Source organism: Giraffa tippelskirchi, chromosome 9, assembly GCF_054371585.1.
Source record: "Giraffa tippelskirchi isolate mGirTip1 chromosome 9, T2T-mGirTip1v1.2.pri, whole genome shotgun sequence".
NCBI lineage: Eukaryota > Metazoa > Chordata > Mammalia > Artiodactyla > Giraffidae > Giraffa > Giraffa tippelskirchi.
The window spans coordinates 29,703,021-29,717,728 of record NC_137283.1 but is presented as its reverse complement, the minus strand read 5'-3'; the positions used below and the strand labels follow the sequence as shown (position 1 = coordinate 29,717,728).

Genomic DNA, 14,708 nt, shown 5'->3' with positions numbered 1-14,708 from the left:
TTGAAAAGAAATATTTTTATTGTCATGTTTTCTCCATTCACTTAATGCCAAAATAGTTTCCACTGGTGCTTCCCACTAGGTTTATGGACTTTGGGACAAAATTTCTGTCATTGTTTTCTGCTTATATCTTTGTTCCCGTTACTAGACAAAGTGATTTGATAACTACTTCTAAGACATTGTACAAAGCACCTGTATATATTTATGATTAAAAATTACAAGAAGAAGATTAACTGCAGACCTTGTAGAAGTATAATACTGATATAATATTCAAGCAAAGAGTTAGAACACTTTGAAACTAAGAGAGAAACCTTGAAAAATACATGGAAAGAAATACTTAGAGTACAAGAAAGATACACAATTTAAAATTTTAAGTTTGATATTTTAGTTTCATCATGTCAAAGAATTTTTATTGCATTAAGATTATTCTGGTGAGAGATTTTGCAAGTTATGTATACCAGACAGAATAATCACTATGCTCAGTATATTATTACACTAGCTAGGTAAGTATTTATTGGATTTTATTGAAGTATAGTTGATTTATAAAGTTGTATTAATTTCTGCTCTACAGCACAGTGACTCAGTTTTAGTTTTATATATATGCATTCTTTTTCATATTCTTTCCCCTTATGGTTTGTCACAAGATACTGGACATAGTTCCCTATGCTGTATAGTAGAGCATTGTTTATTCATCCTATATATACAAGTTTGTCTCTGCTAATCCCAAACTCATAATCCTTCCCTCCCCTACCCGACCCCTTGGTAGCCACAAGTTTGTTCACTATATCTGTGTGTCTGTTTCTTTTTCATAGATACATGCTTTTGTGTTGTATTTTAGATTCCACAGATAAGCGATATCATATGGTATTTGTCTTTCTGGCATACTTTGCTTAGTATGATCATTTCTAGGTCCTTCTATGCTGCTGCAAATGGCATTATTTCATTTTCTGATAATATTCCATTGTGTGTATGTGTGTGTTTATCATATCTTCTTTATCCATTCATCTGTCAATGGATATTTAAAGTTGTTTCCATGTCTTGGCTATTGTAAATAGTGATGCTATGAACATGGGAGTGCCTGTATCTTTTTGTATTATAGTTTTGTCTGGGAAAACCCTAGGTATTACAGTGAGAAAAACAACAACAACAACTACTAAGAGATGAGTGGGCTTGAAGATAATAGAAGTCTATTTCAGCCCCATATAAAATCTAAAACTAGTATCTCAGATTGGCAAATTACTTTCTTCTAAGAAAGAATTTAAGGACCCAGGGCTTCTTCCACCATGAGTTTCTATCATCTGCAAGATGTGGCTGCCAACACTGCCATCTCAGGTTGCTCTGTCACAAAAGGCTATCAGTCATGGAGCCTTGGGCATGAGGGGAGTTTTATGGACTAGTCTTGGGAGTTATAGGTATTATTTCCAATCTCATTCCATTGGATAGTTCTCAGATGAATGGCCATATTTAACCTCAGAGAAGCTAAAAAATACAGTCCAAGAAAAAAAAGGAAATTAGTTGAATATCCACCTAGTCATTCTTTACCATAAGTATAATCAAAACTTTTAGATTAGCTTTATTTCTCTAAAATTTTTCAAGCTAAAACTTAACATGTGTATCATACAGAGCTCTTTATCTATAATAATACTTATTATAATAAAAATTCTAATAGTGCTAGCCATAATTATGCTGACCCTTGATTACTTATTACTATAGTGCTAAGTGTTCTATAGAAATATATCACTTAGTCTAAAAGTCTGTTCTTTAAGTCTGTGTCTCCTTTACTGCCCTGCATGTAGGATCATGGGTACCATCTTTCTAAATTCCATCTATGTACATTAATATACAGTGGGAAAAGGTGAGGGTGGGTTGATTGGAGAGAATAGCATTGAAACATGTACATTACTGTGTGTAAAACAGATGATGAGTGCAAGTTCCATGCATGAAGCTGGGGACCCAAGGCTGGTACTCTGGGACAACCCCGAGGGATAGAAGGGGGAGAGAAGTATGAAGGGGGTTCAGGATTGAGGGCACACATGTATGCCTGTGGCCAATTCATGTTGATGTATGGCAAAAACCATCACAATATTATAAATTAATTATCCTCCAATTAAAAGAAATAAATTACAAAAAAAGAATAAAAAAACATCTATCACTTAAACTTCACAGTATCTCCCATGAGGTAGATAGAAGTTGAGGTAAAGAAGAACTCAGCTAGCTTGCCTAAAGTTGTGAAGGATGCAGACACATAAAATGGTGAGACTTAAATGCATGGAAAGTTGCCATTGCATTTCAACTAAAAACCAAAACAAATAACATGTGAAGCTTTGTCATTATCAGCTTCAAATTTTATTCATATCAGTATTTTTTCCAATATTCAACAATCTTCCTAAACAAATTCATATATAGGATGATATATTAAAGTTATATATTTCCATTCCAGTTAACTTGCTTATTTGAGAATCTAATGTAATGGCACAAATATGTTCAGTGAATCAAAACTCCCCGTCCTTCCTCTTTACCCAATACTACCACTCTGTTCCTCACCACCTAGACATTTTCAACACAGCACTTTATACTGCTATGTTCATCCTATCGTGTATCTAGATATAGTCTCCTGTATCTAGATATAGTCTATTGTATCTAGATGTAGTCAATGGAAAGAAAAATCAGGAAGATATGCGGAATTTCCTCTTAGTACAGAGAGAAAGAAAAAAAAGTTGGAAGTGGGAGTGACTAAGAAGACAGTGCTTTAGTAGATATGGTAGCTAGGAGAATGTTGATGGAAAGACTTGAGAATAGATAAAAAGAAAGTTGATAGAAGCAGCTTTCGAGAGAAGTAAGAAATGATAATTTAAAAAGTCTTTATTGTAAATAATTGATTGAATCCCTTTCAGTGGTGTCCAAACAGAAAAGGGTTGTAGTTACTTTTAACTTGTGTTGCAATTTATGGTCTGTTTCTTTCATTGTGTCCCCAGAATGAGTCAGATGAGACCCTGTGTTTTATTTGGGTTATGCAAGGCCATAGCAACACCAAATCTTAGAGTTGGAAGGAATCTTAAAGATATGCAGTCCAATACCTCTCCCAATACAAGAATGCATCTTTTCATCTAAAACAAAAACAGAAAACTCCCTACCACCATTTCAGTGGGTTTTATAGTAAAATTATTTATTTCCTGATGAGGCAGATCATTTCAGTTCTAAACAAAAGTAGATGCTTTATTATATTGAATCAAAACCTACCTTCTTAACTGCCACAAATATGCTACAAATTCTGTTCTCTACAAAGGTACCTTGATCTAATCCATTCTTCATGTAACAGTTCTTCAGATATTTAACTATATCCATTACTTTTTCTGCAAGGGTTGTTTTCTTTAATGTAATGAATAGAATTATTGTTGCTAAGTCACTAAGTCATGTCTGACTCTCTGTGACTCGATTGACTGCCCCTTGCCAGCCTCCTCTGTCCTCCACTGTCTCAGAGTGTGCTCAAACTCATATCCATTGAACTGATGATGCTATCTAACCATCTTATCCTCTGCTGCCCCCTTCTTCTTTTGCCTTCAGTCTTTCCCAGCATCAGATTAGAATTGTACTTGGACCTTAGTCTTCACCCCATCTACCAAGGCACCCTTTGGATTAGATTCACTTCCAAATACATTATTCCTGATTTATTCCTAATTTTTTTAGGCTATATTTAACACCTTTCCAATTTTCTGTCGCCCTGTATATCTGCAAGAATGTAAAGTTAGGAAACAGATGGGACACTCAAAATAGGATAACTTAAGTAAGGTTTGTTTACAGAGGGAATTTTCAAAGGTGTGTATGTAGAATAACTATTACTAGGACTGGAAACATTCTAGATGGCACCACCCTAGGCCTGAGGAAACAGGCAGAGACACTAGTTATCAGAATGGGGAAGGAGAGAATTGTATAGAATGAATGACCTGGAAAGAAGCAATTATCTTCTGCAAAATTACACTGTCCAGGGACTTCTCTGGTGGACCATTGGTTAAGACTCTGTGCTTCCAATGCAGGAGGTACAGGATCAATCCCTGGTCAGGGAACTAAGATCCACCCAGTAGGGCCAAAAATTTTAAAAAGGTACATTGCCCAGTCAAGGCGACTCAGAGGGAAGAAACCAAGAAATCAAAAATCAGTATATGACCTCACTCTCTTCACTTCCACCAAGTTTCTGAAGGGGGTCTCCACTGATTGAATCCAACCAGAAGTCAAAGGACTCATTGTCAGAGCAAAGAGCAGATGGCCAAGCATGGAGAGAAGGATCTAAAGAAAGAAATGGAAGATAGCTGACATATTCCATAGCATTATTATAGGTGTCCACCAAAGGAAAAGCTGCTGCTCTGCTCTGAGGAATCAGGATCATTTAAGCAGTTGTGTCACTCTGTTTGCTTCCTGCTAAGCAACAAACACTTCTTCCCCCACCCCCAGCCCCTGCTTATTAGAAGCCGGATAGTATAGAAAGACTTGCCAAAAGTAATCACAATTCAGAACTCACATATATATTGTGAGGATGTCTCTGACATTTCACATACTTAAGCTTCTTGAGTGTCCCATACTGAAATTGAGCCTTTCAGTGAAAAGTGGCGTTTTAGAGTCGGAGCATGGTGGGCTGCCACAGGCACTAACACTGCCTATTATAACAAACAGTAACTGAAAAATGAACGCTCCTCACGGAGGCAGATTGCTTTGTTCTTCGTACAAATGAAAGGGGAGAGATGGTTGGGTTCCAAGGGAGGAACAGAGAAACAGGCTGGGGAGTTGACACTGGAATTGGCTCCTTGCCATCACTCTTTTAGCTTTCTCTAGTAAGCTTTTTGCCAATATGGAATATAATAGACCTTGGTGCGTACCTGATGTTATGCTGGATAACAGCCTAAGGCTTAAGAAACCTAGGTTGAACATGTAGAAAAAAAAAAAAAAAAACAGAAATATTTACATTTTTTAAAAAGATCTCTCTGAATAGTGGTGCTTTTTTTATATAACCAAGATCTTTATTTATAAATTTGTAGGAAAATGTACTCTTTCCTTGCCCATCCACTTACTTTAAAAGCATAAATAAAGTAAAATGAAATAATCTCATGAACCTCATGTACCCATTATACTGCTTTAAAAAGGAGAAGAAAACTTTGCATCAATGAAGCTGAGATTACTTGGCCTTTATCATCCAATTTACTTTTACAGAGTTTCTGAGATTTGGCTGAGATAGTTGCCTTCGTTTCTGAGATGCCTTAATGCCAGTGTTGCCTGCTCAGTTGTAAGCACTTGTAGGCCTAAAATAAACATGTGAGTTCTAGGTGCACTTTGGACATGTTCAATGCTCAGCTCCTAGTGTTTCCTCAAATCAAGTATATTCTATTTGTGTGTGTGTGTGTGCTTCTTTCCTGAGACTAATTTCAATCTTGTAGTCATCATTTATTTTAACAAAATGAGAAGACCCAAGATATGGTACGTTTAATGCTGAAAAAGAAATCCGACAGCTATTTCCATGATTAGATAGGGAGTGGCATTCAAAGTCACATTTCATAAGACCTTGCTCTAGTTCTGTTCAGATTCAAGTCACAATACTAAATGAGAAAAATGTCATCAGACTTAAAAGGAAAGTAAAATAGGTTCATACCCAAAAATGAACTCCAGTAGAAAGTATAGCAAATTGGGATGCTAGTCACCAAATTTTATTCAAATCTGGAAATAAGTAATTTTTATGTTAAGCATTGTTGGAAAGACATGGGAGACAGATGTGGACGTGTCAATGTAAAATCATGGTTGATAGACACCAACGAACGGGAGCATAAACTTCAGTTAGCGCCTGTCGGCAGAGAAGCCCAACAGTGCCTCCAAGGACCTTAAAGGTTAACAATAAAATCTCAAATTGAATCCTCATTTTCAATGTGAGCCAATCTGTTATAAAACAATGAATTGGCATGAACGTACCAAGGCCAATGAGTACAGTTAAGGAAGAGCCTGTCAGCGTAGCCATACTTTATCACCCATGCAGAGAGTAACTCTCCATGACATTAAGGATGCTCTATTTGATAGAATGTCACAGTTAGTTGACACTGGCCTTATCCTGGATCGTAGATTCTCTGTCACATCCTGCCAGTTGAAAGCAGGACCTAATGATTACAGTGTTTTACCTTACAAGCCCTGATGGGAAACCAAAGCTGAGTTTAGCTGTATAAATTACAGCATAGTGTCAGGGTTGCCAATGGAAAGTGATTGATAGAGGAGCTGATCGGCCATATGGAAGACAAGAAAGTGAAAAGGATTGTGCCCTGATCTTGAATACCAAAGCTTATAATCCAATCAAACTGAAGGAAAATGCTTAATAAGAGTTTCAAAGACTTTTGATGCTAAAGATCATTCTATCCTTTGGTGACTTGAATGGATCATCTCTTTTTGGACACATGGCGGATAGCACCCCCAAATATACATAAGTTCAGACTAATTAGTTTTAAATCATATAATTACATGAATATGTATTGTCTGTTATGTGCCAGGCATTGGGAACCTAGGGATGAACCTAGAGGTGAATACAGTCAAACAAGCACAATTCATAGGATTTATTCATAAACCAAATTTATTCTTGTGTCCTACTGTCTCGATAAATTCAATCAGTAGGCAGAAGCTTTCCTAGATGAAAACGCAGATTCTCTCAGGCCTTTTCTGATGAGTATTAGCCATGCAAACTAACAATTTAAATGTCCATTCTCATGTGTTAGGCAGCAGTTGCGTTACATCTGAAGCTGCTGCTTCTCCAGTTGGTTCTTGGTGCAGAAAGGAAGCCTACAGGTGGGAAAGTCATTGTGGTTTGCTTCTTTCTTTCCCTGTCTTAAACTTTTCCCCTTCTAATTCAGTTCCCTAAGCTCAGATTCAGTGCAACAGACTCGGAGCAGGGAAGGGAAGAAAAGCATTAGTTCTCTCGGCAGTGATTTAAAGTTGACACTTTCTCTTACGGCTGTTTTTGTGAGTTTTTAACAGATGCCCCCATCTGTAGTCATCTCTCTCCTGAAGCTTCTTTGACATGGTGAATGCACTTCAATTCCAGTTGATTGTTTCTGACACCTTCTCTACCTCCTAGGCATTCAGAGGTCCCCCTGCCAGCTTCCTTCTACTGAGTTGCTTTTTTCCTTTGGGGGGCCCAAGGCAGCTCCTATACACATACAACCTCTCTTAGGTCCCCCCAAAACAATCATTTCTCCTTTGCTCTGATGACATTTAGGAGAATAGTTCTTTCTCAAGCCACAAGCTCTATGGCTCTCTTTTAATACCGTAGAATCCTTCTCCTTCTCTTTAATTTTTAGATTTTTTCAGGTTGTTTCAGATATCATTCTTCTGTGCATCCAGAAATCAGATGATCTGCAGGGCTGAAGTTTCTCTTCATTGTTCTAATATCATGGTTTTCAGCCAACATTCACTTGGCCCCGCAGTAGACATTTTTGGTTGTCACAGCTAGAGAGTTGTTTCCAGCATCTTGTGAGTAGAGTCCAGGCAGGCTACTCAGCATCTCACAATGGGCACAGTAGTCCCCAACCTACAACCAAGCATTGACCAGCCGCACATGTCAGTATTGCTGAGGTTGAAAAATCCACTTTCTAAAAGATTCTTATTTTAAGTTTGTTCTTTATTTTTGAGGAGACTAGAACTATCAAGATGGAAACATAATATTTCTGACACCTTATCAGATCCTTCTGTTAATTAACTCATTGACCATGTATAGACCTGCTTACTAAATGTCAGGCACTATTATCAGGACTTCAATAGAAGAGTTCTGCTGGAGTTGACGCACTAGAGGGGGAGGGATGTAGACAATAAACAAGTAAACAAATCATCAGCAAGTATTTTCTGCGATTGTAGTGCTCAGAAGACAATTAAAGCAGAGGAATGTGATAAAAAGAAAGGGCGTGGTTGCATTGTGTTAGGATGGTCAAGGAAGGCCTCTAGGGAAAGATTACGGTACCTGGGCTGACACCCAATGGATAACAGGGACCCATTTTGGGGAAAGGGCATTCTAGGAAGTAAGAGGAGCTAACATAAAGGTCGTGGGTAGAAGCAAGCTCATAACACTGTGGGAGAATCAAGAGGTATTAGGAGTGGTGGGAAACATTGTACAAAGTGAGGACAGAGAAGAAGAATGCATGTGGAGGTCTTATTCATGTTCCAGTAAATAGTTCTGCTTAATCAAGAACCTTTGGAGTGACTTTGGTCCTGAGGAGTGGAAATTCCTACGAATCCCTTTGAAAATTCACAAACCTTTAAGCATATGTCTATATGTATGCTTTTCATCCAATCCTCAAGAAATGACCCCTATTTAGAAAAAACACACTCCTCCCAAGTTTCTTGTTCACTTACACACTTACAGTACCTCTGATATGAGATGTGTGGGTTCTCCATACAGTAAGCAATTCTCTGCAGCGACCAACTGCAGGATACTGCAGCTATAGAGTGTCCTATAATTCAACTCAGTTCTGACACTCACTGGAGTAAGTGCAGACCCCACTGCTTAAGGGTTCAGTCCCACAAGACCACTCGCTGCATCAAACACCGGTCACAAATAGTGCTTCTCTGAGTTCTGCAAACTATTTTAGTCAATTGGTGATTCCCATGGCCATCTCCTTGGAGCTGTTCACTAGAATAGTTCACAGAACTCAGGGGAACACTAAAAGATACAATAAAGGATACAGATCAACAGCCAGATGAGATACACAGGAAAGGTCCTGAAGGGTTCTGAGCATAGGAGCTCCTGCCTGTAGAGTTGGGAGGGACTGCCCTCCTGGCAGGTAGATGTGCTTACCAGTGCGGAAGACATCTGAGCTCAATACTTTTGGGATTTTCTTGGAGGCTTCATCACCTCGCCACATGCAATCATTAGCTGGATCTTCATTCCCTCTCCCAACTCCAAAGGATAGGAGGTGGGGCTGGAAGTCCCAAGCTTTGAATCATGGCTTGGTTTTCCTAGTGACCTGCTCTCTTCCTGAAGCAATTGAAGAGCCCAAGAGTCTCCTTATTTGAACAAAAGACTTTCCTACCGTCCTTGAAATTTGAAGAGATTCGGGAGCTTGGTGTCAAACTCTACTCCTATCACTGAGGAAATTATAAAAATCTTAGGAGATCTGTATCAGCAAATCAGAGTCCAAGTCTAACTGCTGGAACAAAAGATTGCTCTGCGCCCATGTTTACAAGGGGTTTTCTGTGTCAGGAACTGGGGACAGAGAACTGTGTGTGTGTGTGTGTGTGTGTGTGTGTGTGTGTGTGTGTGTCTCACACACACATATATAAATCTCTTATTATTTCACAACCCTAAGTAAAGATTGTGAGTTAATCATCTTATACCTATATTCGTAGAGTATAAATCTGTTTCTAGTTTAGAGCTCTTTCCTCTCAAAGTGTATGTTAAGTCCACATGGAAGTAAGGCCTAGTTTAGGATCTTTCTAAAATTGGGGTAAATTCCAAGTTTGGGAAACAGCAATTTATTGGGCAGCCCTCCTGTCTTCTTGTGATTCTGAAAGAAATGTCAGAAAGCAGTTTACTCACGAATTAGGTACCACCATTCTGCACCCAGCAGCTGCTCCTGGAGTTTATTCAGATGCTTAGAACCCTCCATAGTGAAGAGACGACTGCTCCCCGCTCTGTGGTTACACAGCAGAAGTCCTACCATACCACCCCACTCCTGCTGAACAATGAGATACCGTGGATTGCTTAAAGAACAGTACCTAACTGCAAAGGGAATAAATTAAATTAAAGAGAAAAATACCAGGAGCCCAGAGCCTGGGGAGCTTAGAAGCATTCCATAGAAAAGGTAGGGAGGAGAGTGGTGGCCGACTGACAGGGAAGGGACAATACTGAAAGAAATGACAATATTCAGGGAGCAGGGCCAGTTTCGTTATGGCAGCTAAGTAATTTTAAACTACAAAAGGAATTTTAGGCTTCAAAACTGTAGCTCCCAAATAGTGTTATAATTAGTATTATTTTCAGATTAAAGAAAACACCACTTTTGTGTAACAAATTACCTCCATTTTAAAAGCAAAAATAATATATTTCACTTCATAAAAAAATGCCCAAACGGAAGCATTCTTACATTAATTATTTCACTCTATTCAAAAAGCATATCCCTGCTTGCTTTTTATTATGCCTTCCAGCTCCTACTTTGAAAAACATGTTAAGAAGCTGGAAGGTATTTTTTTTTAAATGAAAGGAAAAAAAGAAAAAATAAATAATCTTTGAAGCAATTAGAGCCAAAATACAGAATACATAAATATACATGTACATATTTCTTTATTTGCCCCCTAGATTTAACTCCCATTTTCTCCCACCTCCCTTCTTGGCACCAGAACACGAAGCATCTTTCCTTTCTTGAGCTTCAACAGCAGGCAAATGTTTGCCCCAGAATTGAGTCAGATTCTCTTCTGTGGATTGATTGGCAAGAGTTTTCATAAAGGGGGTGGCATCCCCTGAGGGCAAATACATAATTTTCATAATGCACTTCTTTCCACCCCCCCGCCCCAGCCTAGAAACCTCAGTCTATTTCTGAACCATCTTGTCTGAGAGTAATAATTAGCAGCACATTGCAAAAGACAAAACAGCGTCGTCGTTGCTTCGTGGGGTCTGTAGTCACTCTTGTAAAATTACAAAGAATATAATTTTACTGTGGGAACAAAGAGCATATGTAAAGTAAATATTGTTACAGTTTTTACAGTTTCAGGAAAAAAAATATTTGAATATTATATAAAACCACAGGAAATAGAGTTTAAAATGGATGCTCTTGGTGCTTCTCTTTACTTGGTTGACTGTGGCTGAAGTGAATGTTGTTGTTTTCTGGGAAGAAAGACAGAGCTCAGACCTTTCTAAAGATAGGAAATGAAAGCACTGACGTTTAAAATACCTGAAAATTTAAGATATCCCCCCTCCAGTGTAGCCTCAATATCTAGAAATCAGTCTCCAAGTGAAAAACAAGTATGCTTCCATTATTAGCAGACTTTCATATGGAAATATTTCAAATTATATTAACACTAAAAATGATCTTTAAATTTAATGTCCTTAATCAAAACCAGTAATAAGAAGGTGAAAATAAATGTGTGATGATATTACATTTTTGTACTGTGATTGAAATGTTGACAGTACCTTCTACATACACCTTAAGAGAGGCTTGCTTCTTTTTACCAGATTTGGAAGAATGTGCTGATCTGATGGTAGAGCCTAGCCTTGCCCAAAGGCAATTAGTTGTGGATTCTTTTGGAGACCAGCCTCCCGACAGCATCACCTTTCCAAAAACCTAACTTTGAACCAGAAAGCCTCAGTCCTGAGCTTTAGCTGGTGGGTTCCAGTGGCTCTCATCAGGCACAAGGCAAAGCTTCCAGATTCAGATTTTAACCCCAATACTGATAGTGCTGGCCATCTGATTAATCATCCCATAGCACATTAGACAGCAAATTAGAAGTGGGGGATGGGGTGCCCCAGAGGCAAGGACAGAGCAGCAGATGTGAGAGACAGCAACAAGACAAAGCAATAAAACTACTGTATGGTAACTGATGGTCATTAGGACAAGCCTGAATCATCAGGGACGTTCAGCTGCGCACTAATGTTCTCCTTAAGAAAGAAGAATAGTGTACCAGGAGTCCCTGCCCTGGCTGAGTGTCAGAATGGACTACGATATTCTGATTCAGTAGTGAGTGGTGAAGTGAACGTGCCGAAGAACATGCCTTTTAATGTGAGTGTCAGAATTTGAGTTCTGGTCTTCAAAATGGTATTTGGGAGCCTCTAAGTCATAGATGAGGAAATTATGGCGCATAAATAAATTCCCAAGATCACCTAACTAATAAGTAAAAGAACCAATATTCTAACCCAGGCCAGCTCTAGCCAGGGTCTTCCAGGTTTCCTCTGCACCTTTACGCTCATTGGAGCCTTACATGGGCTTGACGTAAGGCAGGGCTTCTGAATCTGCTAACCAGTGGTCCTCAAAGTGAGTCCCTGGAAACTTGCTAGAAAATGTACATTCTCAGGCACCACCCTAACCTTGTAAATCTGAATCTCTGAGGTGGGCCTGGGGTGGCGGGGCAGTATTCTTTTTAAACAAGCTCTCAGATTCTGCTATACCCTAAGAGATTCTAAAAAACACTATACTGACTCACTTCAGATGTAATACAAAGAAAATTAAAATAGCAGAAGGCATAAAATATTTCATTTGGCAACTCTCAAGAACATTCAATTTTCTTGGTTTCTAGAAAGGGTCCCTGTGTCCCTAGAACTGTCTTTTTGTGCATTTCAACCTTCAAGTGGGAGTCTCTTTCTCCATCCAAGTATGAGGTACACCCTTATTCTTATGTCCTTTTCTTCAGTCTGCCTGTTTCACAGGAAAACAGACTTCCAAGGACACATTATTAGAGTACTTGATTACAAAGCAAGCAAACAAACAAAAAAACAGAACTCTGGAGTGACTTGATCAGAAAAAAAAAAAAAAAAAATGAAAGGATATCAGATAGCTCATAGGATCAATCAGAAGGAGAAAAGAGACCAATAGATTGTCAGGGAACTGATAATATATCTGTTCAGAGAACACATCAGGAGTCAAACCTCATGACGCTCCCATTGGTACCAGACGTTTATCACTACTACTGATGGACTCATAGCTTTGCCATATCACATGAATCGTCTCCAGGCATTCATGCCTTTTTGCATCACTCACTCAGGATTCAGTGTTCCAAGAGAAAGCATCCAAGTGGCCAAACCTAGTTGGAATCCCCAAGTTCCTGCAGCCAAAGGGCAGGGAGCCAGATTCTGTGTGTGTGTGTGTGTGTGTGTGTGTGTGTGTGTGTGTGTTATATCTACTGTGGACCCCTAGTACCTGACCCAGAGGCCCAGAATATACAGTCCCAAAAGACCACAGAGAACCAGAATTTTTAAAATCACATGAACCTTGAGTTCTTATTGTTTCATTCATGCTTTTCCTAGTGGAAATGAATTCAAATATAAAGTTTTTCAAAACTTTTGGGATGGGGAACTGATATGCTTTTTTTTAATTTTAGCTATTTAGTGAGCTGCTAACTCCATAATCTTTCTAATCATGGAAAGGCAAACTGTTTCTCAGCTCTGAGAATCTATGCCTACTTTCAAATAAATTAAAGGTCATTGTGTTTCGGAAAACCAAGATCATCCCCTTCACAATTGATGATTCAGCTTAATTTTAAATGGTCAGTACATGAATCATCTGAGCATATCATCTCTGCTTCCTGTTTAGTTATTTATTTATTGAGGAAATGTCTTGGAGAGCTTCTCTGGGGCCAGAAATGGGGTATGTGTGTGTGAAGAATATAACAGTGCCAAAGTATACATATTCTACCCTGAAGATGTGTCTAGGCTAAGTGTTTATTTAGTAGTATGTATTTTCCCTTATCTTTTTTCAATCAGTGTACGTTGGAGCCTTAGGTTGGCTTGACTTTCAGGATGGGAGGGGTGGGTAGTGATGTTACATGATTCTATTAGTTAATCAGACTGATCTTGGTTCCCCTCTCTTTCCATCCTTTAAGATCTTCTCTCCAACCATGCACAGGGCAGACAGTAAGTGAGAATACATGCTCTTCCCCAAAAAGTCATTAATCAATAATGGATGGGTGCAAGGGTATCATCTACCTCCCTTTTCCATCTGTGAGACAGCTCTGAGGTTTCAGTTTTGCATTGACTCCAAGAGTTCCCCAGTAAAATTCAGCTCGTCACCCGCAGTGGTTATGGCTTGATAAGGTCCACTTTGCTGCCTGTCTCCTCTTCCCTGTCTCTCTTCCCTTCTCGTTCCCATCATGTTTCCTGGGACTCCCTCCCAGGAAATAACCCACTCCTGCTGAAATCATCTCCAGGTCTGTTTCTGACCGAACCTGAACTAAGACAGAAGTCATGAGCCGGAGAGATTAGAAAATCGCTAGTCTAGGGGCAGACAAGCAAAACAGAAATTTCACTTCTCTCCCAGTGGGGTCAGTGTTCTTAAAGACATGAGCCTAGAGGTCTTGGGAAGGTACCTGGGAAAGGAGAGGGGATTTGTAAGGAAGGTGGAAATGACATCCAACCAATACGATAAAAAAAAAAAAAAAAAATCTAAAAGACTTTACCAAGTTAAAACTAACAAAACAGTACAAAAACAAAAAAAAAAAAACACTGAACCCAAATCTTGTAAATGTTTTCAGTCTGTTCTCTTCCCCTAATGTCATTTCCTAAAGTCAAACCCTCAGCAGAGGGCAGAGGAAATCTGCAAGCATTATTTATGTTTGATGAGGAAGACAGTGGCATCGGTCCTCGACAATATTGAAAGGCAGTGCCTCATCCAAGGCTGAGCTTTGTGAGACACGGGGGAGCTGTCCTGCCAAGCCAGTGACAAACCAGCCGGCAGAGCAGGGATCTGAACATTACATATTAGCTTGCCTGCCTGCTCGATGCTGAGCGGAGTCTAACATGATAGGAAGTGTTTGTTATATTATTTACTACGTGTCTCTAATCTAACCTTTTTTATGTGGATGGGCTTCCTACAGAGTGAGGAGACAAATCAACTCCCAGAAGAGACGATACAAGCATGTTAGCTGAAATGTTGAATAACGGAAAATTCCTTTGAGTTCCTTGTGACGTTCTAATCCACCACGATGAAACTTTCATGTTTTGTCAGCTATTGTAATTTTGCTTTCACAAACGCAATACAAATTCTTCCCGTGTA

The 14,708-nt window shown here is 39.0% G+C and overlaps 1 long non-coding RNA gene across 1 annotated transcript in view; it reads left to right on the top strand.

Moving 5' to 3' along the window:
- The window catches only part of LOC145520893 (uncharacterized), an 867,842-nt gene that overhangs the window by 560,737 nt on the left and 292,397 nt on the right, over positions 1 to 14,708 (top strand). The window lies entirely within an intron of this gene.